We start from the raw sequence: 8800 nt of genomic DNA, 5'->3' as shown, positions 1-8800 counted from the left end.
TGGCAACCCTTTATCCTGTGCTCTCTTTCATAGCAAATGGCAGCGCCACTTTTTCCGTCATTAGCGTTCTAAAGCCTGCATTCCTCCTAATCAGTTATCAAATCTGGTAGCGTCTCCACTGATCTCATGTTTTGAGGGCGTATTATCTCAAGAAATGCTCAGTGCTGAGGTATGAGAGTAAGCCGAACAGATATTTATCTGTTTTTATGATGTGTACAATCAAGGGCAAGCATTTATCTGTTCTCATGGCGCTTATCATCAAAGCAAGCATTAGTTGACTAATCACGCAAACAAGCAAGTGCTACCAAAAAAAGTGTGCTGACAACACACAGTGGGGGCCAGGGAAGGCTTCAACTGAGCTGAAACCTGAAGGATGCGTGGGACCTAATGTGACAGTGAGCAGGGAGGGGAGGGGGCCCCGAGGAAGGAGGAGCAGCCTCTAGTCCATGAGTGGAAAGAAGGCTATTGGCTGAGGCACCAGAAGCCTCACAGGATCCAAGAGGCAAGGCAGGAAGCAGGCATGACGAGGACTTAGGGCCTCATTCTCACAGGAAGCCATCCCCAGGGTTTTAAGAGCAAAGAAACGGAGGACACTGCCCTGACCAGGTTCTTCCTAGTTCTTCCCTCCTCTTTTCTTAATTCCTTCTGCTGAGACACAGGCTCCCTAGTACCTGCTTCTCTTCCTGAACTTTTTTAAATTGACTCAGCCTATTTATTAAATTTATTTAACTATTTATTAAACACCCATTATATCTAAGTTGTTACATATTCCTAAGATTGCCTATACGATAATGTATGGGATATAATACAGTGAAGATGCCAAATGTGCTTTTAAACAAAAATGAAAAATAATTTGATCAGTCAACATGAAGATTTTACTAGGACATTCAAATAATTATGAAGTTAGGATAGATATTATTGCCTGATAGGTAAAATTGTGTGATGTTAATTTAGCAAGTTAGTAGTCATACATTCAAAGCCACAGTTTGCTACACGTTGATTAAAATGCTATAGTACAGATGTAATCTTGGCACTTCTCTGCAGTAAATACATGTATCCTATGGAGATTCACTGTCTCATGTGTAAACAGTATTCAGTGGACATTTAATGTATCCAAAAACTTATTATGCACTTTCATATTCTTCTGTGATTACTTTTTAAATAACTTTCTTTTTAGTTTGGAAAAAACTTCGACTTTCAGAAAAGTTGCAAAGATAGTATAAAGAGCTTCCACATGAGGACCATGATACATTTGTCAAACCAAGAAATTCTCATTGACTGCAATGACGTGTTCTTGAATGACCATCTGTCAAAACCTTCTGTCCTTCAAGATTCGGCCCTGAGTGAGCTGAGGTGTTGCCTGTTCTGCCAGCCCCAAATCATCTTTCGCCCTGTGTCCCTGAGCCCTGATCCGCTGCTCCTCACTAGAAACGCGTCACTTTCCGCCTTTGGGCAAAAGCCTTATCTCCCAAAACAGCTTGATGGGAGGATTCTGGCTTCCATTCTGCACCTCGTAGGTCACGCTGTGCCCCACTTAGAGCAAGGAGCTCAGTGCACGTCAGCTGAAGGAACAGATGAATGAAACTCAAGGAAGTGGGCAAATAGCAGCCAGCGTCACACTTGCAGAGTTCCTACGAAGTCAATAAAAACGGCACATCTACAGGGTGCCCGTGGTGACATCCAAGCTAATTTTGGAGATGGATGACCTGGGTTCAAATCCCACCTCTACCATACACCACCCGTGTGACCACGAGCAAGTTATCTCTTCTTTCTGTGCCGTCTGTAAAATGGGGGTAATAATATACCTGCCTGAGCAGGTGAGGGAGTTAACTCCCATGAACACTTAGAAAAGTAGCTGTTACAGAGGAAATGCTCAGTAAAACTCTTTATCATCACCCTGTCATGCTGACTTAGGGTGAAACTCCCTTCATGAGACCTGCCTTCTGTGACCCAGTGACCTGCAAAAGGCTGCCTGGGGCAGGAGCCCTGGGCAGCACGATTTCCCACAAGCTATTCAGCTGGGGAGCCTCCCAGCAATTCTGTGACCTGACAAAACGAACCTGGCAGGTCTTTCATCTTGCTTCATAGACTTCCGGTTTGTATTGTTTCAGCCTCCTCCTTAAGGACAGAGACCATAAGTGTACCAGCCAGCAACATACAATTCTTAACACTCAGCAGCAGGCATTCCCTGTTCAGAGCATTCATGTGGATCAACTAGTGCGGTCTTCCCAAAATCTCATGAAGCGACAGGAGCACAGGGATGTTAAGTGGCCTGCCCAGAGGCACACAGCCAGCATTTCAACCCAGGTGGCTGGCTCCAGCAGCTCTGGGCTCCATCCTGCTGCTCCACCTGCTGCTGCTGCTGCTGCTAAGTCACGTCAGTCGTGTCCGACCCTGTGCGACCCCATAGACGGCAGCCCACCAGGCTCCCCCGTCCCTGGGATTCTCCAGGCAAGAATACTGGAGTGGGGTGCCATTTCCTTCTCCAATGCATGAAAGTGAAAAGTGAAAGTGAAGTTGCTCAGTAGTGCCGAACTCTTAGCGACGCCATGGACTGCAGCCTACCAGGCTCCTCCGTCCATGGGATTTTCCAGGCAAGAGTACTGGAGTGGGGTGCCATTGCCTTCTCCGGCTGCTCTACCTACCCTCCCATAATAGACACTCAATACGTGTTTGCTGAATAAATGAATCCCAGTGGCATCTTCAGGGAAGACTTCCAGTATTTTCTTTATCCAAAATTTCTGACTGGCTTCCCCTCTCACTGACCCTTCCAAACTCTCCAACAGGAGCTGGTAAGTGTGCCTGCCCTTTTAAGGAAAACTCGCTCCTGCTGGCTGTCTCTAGGGAGTCACCCCATGAACATCCCACCAAGGTCCACCCCAGCCCTCTTCTCACTTCTTCTTTCTTAGAAAGCAGATTTTAACTGGACTTTATTTTCAATAGCTTTTTCCTTTTTCAAAGTTGCGTGCATTCATTGTGGAAACTTGGGCAGTGACAAAAGTACATGAGAAAGATAATTTTAAATGGAGAATATTTTTGCTCTTTATTCAAAATCTTCTTTAATGTTAAATGATCCTTAGGGCACGAAAATGAAAAGACCCTGAGTAATTAGATATTATGCATTATGGGGAGAGAAGATATTTTCTGTTCTGTCTTATTCTCATTTAGTTTATCAGGGTCCTGACCACTGCTTTAACCCTCTCTGATCCTGTTGTAAACAGTGACTTCATCCACAAGGTATATACAGATTTCCAGAAGGTTGCCTGCATTACATGTAGAAAAATGTATATATTCTGCCTTATGGAGCAAAGCTTTGAGAAACTCTTACTTTTTACGTTTGTTTGTTTTTCAGTATCCTTTCTCCTACCTAGACGTACACCTAAATATATTGTCAGCTTTGCAACTAAATTTCAAAGGACATACTGCAAGAACATCAATGTAAAATTAGGATTTTTCTATGTTTTTGTTCTTAATATTTCTGCCTTGATTACGGAAAACTTACCCATTCTGTTCTTTAAAAAACAAAACCTTATATTATAAACGCAATGGATATTTGCTGCAAAATATGTAGAAAATATTTTAAATGCCCAAAGAATGTGAAAAGCATCAGTAAATCCCATCCTGAGAACCTGGATGGTTCTGGAGCTCTGACTCTGCATGTAAGTGGGTCAGGAAAGAGGAACATAACCAGTGGTGCATAACCGCGTCCTTGGCTGGGCCGGAATGCCCCAGTCTGGTCACAGAACTCGGATTCCCCTTGGAAACTGCCTCCCCACATCCTCTTTTCCCCAACCAACCAAGTCACCAGTCAACCACCCCCCTACTCATCCACTCATTCAACCAACCAACCAGTACACGTAGACACATGCACACACTCCAAGCCACATCAAGAGAAAAACTGTCCATCCCAGTCAGTTCCAACCTCCATTTTCACAAGGTTAGACATAAAACTCCAGCGGTCCAGTCTAATTCTTTCTGGAGGACTTTTCTTAATCAGATGCAAGGAAAGAGACTCCCTTCTACTCTGATGGCAAAAATGGAAGGATGAGCCGTGGAGTCCCTAGCTGTGGAGAAAGCTGGTCTCAGAATGAAGGAAATACAGGAAACTGGAAGCCTGGACATGGGGCCCCCTGCTGGTGTGCCTCATCGCACCAACCCCTGCCTGTCTTCCTGCTTCTCCCCAGTTTGGATCTGGAGTCCATATGCTTCTTGCTCTGAGTGGGACATCTTCTTACAGGAACCAAGAGTCTCACTTAAACAAACACACCAGCATTTAAGGAAACTAGGAAAAGTATATTTCTCCCTTTCCAGGAGAAGCATCTTCATGTATTTCTGGGCCCTACCCTGTCCACTCCTCACGTGGCCACTCTCGATCCGGGCAGAGACGCAGGTGACCTGCCGCCTCCCTCAGCTGGCCCGCCAGCTCTGACAGGAGTCAGGGGACGTGCCCCACGCCGGGAACACGAGCCCTCTTCCACGGTCTGCTGTGGATGTGTATTTAACATATACACGGTTAAATATGTATGTATATTCTACCCTCAGCTGCATAGTTTCTGATAAAAATAAGTAAGTACATACATGCGTATAATCCAAATTGCTCATTTAGCAGTGATATGCTGAGAAGTATTTCTAAATTTAATTGAAAAGCACAACAAGATAGAATGAAAGAATATTTTCTACATTAATTTTTATATAATTAATGTATACCAATATTGAGAATAAACATTTATTTACAATGAGATATTTACTAAAATGTTGATGACCAAGTGTAAAGAGGTGAATTATGCCTCTTTCTCAGCATGCAAAGTGGGAGAAAAAGCCTGAAACCCTCAATCAGTTGTAAAACTTTGATAGCTTTGCAAATCAGTTCTGTTCAGTAGTAATGGGTCCATTTCTTATATGAGGCTTACAAGGTAGAACTTACATATTGCTGGGACAAATGCCAACTGATAAATATGATATATGATGATCTTACTGACCTCTTGAGAAAATACTTTACATGGCTGTGAGAGCATCCAACAGAATTTTTTTTACATTAATCTTATTTTTAATTTTAAAAGCAGGATACATATATATTAATTATTGCTGCTGCTGCTGCTGCTGCTAAGTCTCATCAGTCATGTTTGACTCTGTACGACCCCATAGACTGCAGCCCTCCAGGCTCCGCCGTCCATGGGATTCTCCAGGCAAGAACACTGGAGTGGGTTGCCATTTCCTTCTCCAATGCATGAAAGTGAAAAGTGAAAGTGAAGTCGCTCAGTCATGTCCAACTCTTCGCGACCCCAGGGACTGCAGCCCACCAGGCTCCTCCGTCCATGGGATTTTCCAGGCAAGAGTACTGGAGTGGGGTGCCATTGCCTTCTCCGTAATTATTGCTAGTCTATCATATTGTTTTTTAACTTGTTGAATCATTACCATTCCTGCTCTTTCTGAAAACTGACATTTATTAAACATGCAGTTTTCCCATGTTCCTTTGTTATTTGTAATTTCAGGGATTTCACCTAAGTCAGAGGAATACAGAGATCAATCTCTACTGGTCTTTACACTGGAAAAGACAGGGCTTACTGTTTGCAGTATCTAGAGACTATTAACTGAGTCCACGCAGACCAAAGAAGTAAAAAAAATGTAAATTGGCTTTTTGTAAAAGAGTCCAGTTATTTACCTATAACTTGGCTTCCCAGGTGGCTCAGCGGGTAAAGAATCTGCCTGCAAAGCAGAAAACACAGGAGACATGGGTTTGATCCCTGGGTCGGGAAGATCTTCTGGAGGAGGAAATGGCAACCCACTCCAGTATTTCTGCCTGGAGAATCCCATGGACAGAGGAGCCTGGTGGGCTACAGTCCATGGGGTTGCAAAGAGTTGGACAAGACTGAAGCAACTTAGCAGGCAGACAACAAAGGCCGGTGATAATAATGTGATGGGAACGAAGGAGGATGCTTAACTGAGCCTTCTCCACCTGGGGTTCAACTGGTAAGGGACCCCATCCACCTTTGCTTGTCATAAATAGTTCAACACATATTTCTAATCTTGTAGAACAATGAGATTAAAGCCTTCATGTGACTGTTAACACTTTGCTTTAAGAATTTAACTTCTTAAAATATAATTTCAAAAGGGGCTTAGAGCATCTATTGAGTTAATTAAAAAGGTTTATTTTATATACTTGTATGTATTGCTATCTCATAAACATGATATATCATTTAGAAAAGGACAAAAACCAAAACAAACCAGAAACCTCCCACCAGATATCTAAAAATAACCACCCCCAAAAGGACTAAGAGGAAAGTAAAATTAGGGTGTCAGACAAGACAGTGTCAAAGACAGTGTCAAAGAGCTGTTCAAAAAAATAAATCATTCAGGCAATTGGTTAGTGGCGTTATGTAATTATTAACAACCAATTTGATTACTTCCATGCCACATTAATATACCATGATCTTCTGGTTATCGTAAGATAGAAGAAATACAACCTATGAAGCTACTCTGGATTGCTTATCGTAGATCTAAATGGAAAACCCAGATTTCATCCTGAGTGTGAGAAAGCAGCATGTGTAAATGTACTTCAGTAGAAAATGCCAATGTTTTCCTCACAGTGAGGATTTTAGCCGTCTTCCCAGCGTGAAGCCACATCCTCTCACTCCAGTATATTCAGAATCTATGATTCTGATAGAGCTGAAACTAATGTGTACACTTCATGTTTGCTCAACGTAAGGGCCTTCTCCCAGAGATGGTGAAAACTGAGAGTTTAAACAACCAAAACAAGCAACGAGACAGATGTATTTTTTAAAGTGTCCCTCTACATTGTCAGAGCTGTGAGGGTGATGAGAGGTGCCCGTCACCTCTTGGATGTCAAGTCTGACGTGAGCTGCGTGCTCAGTGTGTGGATAACAATGACCTTCCCAGAGAAAGGAGTCACGTCACTGAGTTTAGACTGAGGCTTTCACACGTTTATTACCACAAGTTTCCTGAGGAGTTCAACGAGGCTGCGTTGTTAACCTAACTTGCTTAACATGTTCAAAACGGCAATAACATGTAAACATCTTGAAAATATTCTAAAGCCACATTATGCTCTGATTGGCCACCCAATTAGGGCAAGTTATTAAGATTTTTATTAACAAAAATCTAAAACATAAAAATTTAGTTTGGGTTAAAAAACAGTTCTCAGAAGGACCATAACCTATGCCTTTTGATTGGATAGTAAATAAAACATACAGGGCACTAGAGGCGACCCTTGGCTGTTCTGACCCATACTAATGTCATACATCTTGCCAGAATAAACTGTATTTTTAAAAGCGCTTTGCACATTGTGCAATTAGAGGGGTTAGTACATTTTTCAGATATAAATTCAATGACATATTGCTGAAGCTGGCTTCTTCTGGAATTTGAAGTAATTTCACATACTGAATAAGAATATTTTTACCATATTATGAAATATTGCTTCATCAAGTGAGATTCCAAGAATCCCTGTCCTTCTCTGAACTGCTAACATCCATTATTTGATAGGGTTGGGTGATGTTTGCCTACCTAAGCGTTCAGCAAAAATCTTTACACAGCTAGCTAGAGAGAGGAGAGACTCTTCAGAGAGTCAAAATGTTGATGAGAAACAAAGAAATGAAACAGGCAGAAATGACGATTTGGTATAATGGCAATTCTGGCATAAATATCTGAGTCACTGTGGACCACAAGTTGAATACGAATATGCAAAACAGGGGACTTCCCTGGCAGTCCAGCGGTTAAGACTTTGCCTTCCAACACAGGGGTTGCAGGTTTGATCCCTGGTTGGGAACTAAGATTTCACATGCCTCTTGGCCAACCATTCCCCCCAACCAAAAGCATAAAACAGAAGCAATATTGTAACAAATTCAATAAAGACTTTAAAAAATGATTCACATCAGAAAAAGACTTTAGAAAATATGCAAAACAAAAATGCCATATTAGGATGTGCTAAAAAGAATCCCACAGACAGATCTGTTGTGGTTCTGTACCATGAAGACTGTTTTTTGGCCAAAGCTCCGCACAGTCCCAGGACGGCATAAGAGCAGTGGTTAAACACAGCCAGATAGTTCTATTTTTCAGTGGCGCGGAAAGATCTCCTTAGCCTGGAACTCTGCTTTTAAAATTGTGGGCAGAGTTCAGAAGGTAAGGGATTCTGGAAAGGGGGAGGGCAGTTTGTGTCACGCCTTATGGCAGCCTTTCAAACACAAGACCCCAAATTCAGCAGCAAATGTTTGGTGACCACCCCACCCCACCCTGCCTCAGTTTATGGGTGGGGAGTAAAAGACCATTTTCATTCTTTGTTTCTTTCCTGGAATAAAATATTGGGTGCTGTGGAAGAGCTGAGGTGTCCTAATTTGCTAGATTGCTTTAAAGGTCAGAACTGGAAAATTAAGGATTAAATGGAGATTGATTTTACGTGAGTGGGAGTGATAAATAGGCCCCTCTGATTTTGTGCCGTCATTTCTAGAAGGAGGATGTCAACAAATATCACGTAGAATGTCATCTCTGACAGACGGGTGTTGGCCTCCTGGGGAGTGGTGTTGAGCACACCAGACCTGTCCCAAGGGCAGGAGAAGTCCTGAGTGCAAGCAGAGGTCCCCGCCACCTGCACAGAGACAGCCTCATGCCGTTCTGTTTGTTCCAGGTGACCTTAAAGATCTCCGGGACACAGAAGGTGACAGAAGAGGCCCAGCTGCTCCCATCTACCCACACATCACACGCCAGGGAGGTGGGGTGAGGACAAGGAAGAGCCATGGGGAAGTGGAAATAAGCAGCTGATTCTAGCTGAGAAGGAAGACAGTCGATCTCT

This window comes from Capricornis sumatraensis, chromosome 17 (genome assembly GCF_032405125.1).
Source record: "Capricornis sumatraensis isolate serow.1 chromosome 17, serow.2, whole genome shotgun sequence".
Lineage (NCBI taxonomy): Eukaryota > Metazoa > Chordata > Mammalia > Artiodactyla > Bovidae > Capricornis > Capricornis sumatraensis.
The sequence above is the reverse complement of the archived record's forward strand: the minus strand, read 5'-3'. Positions refer to the sequence as shown.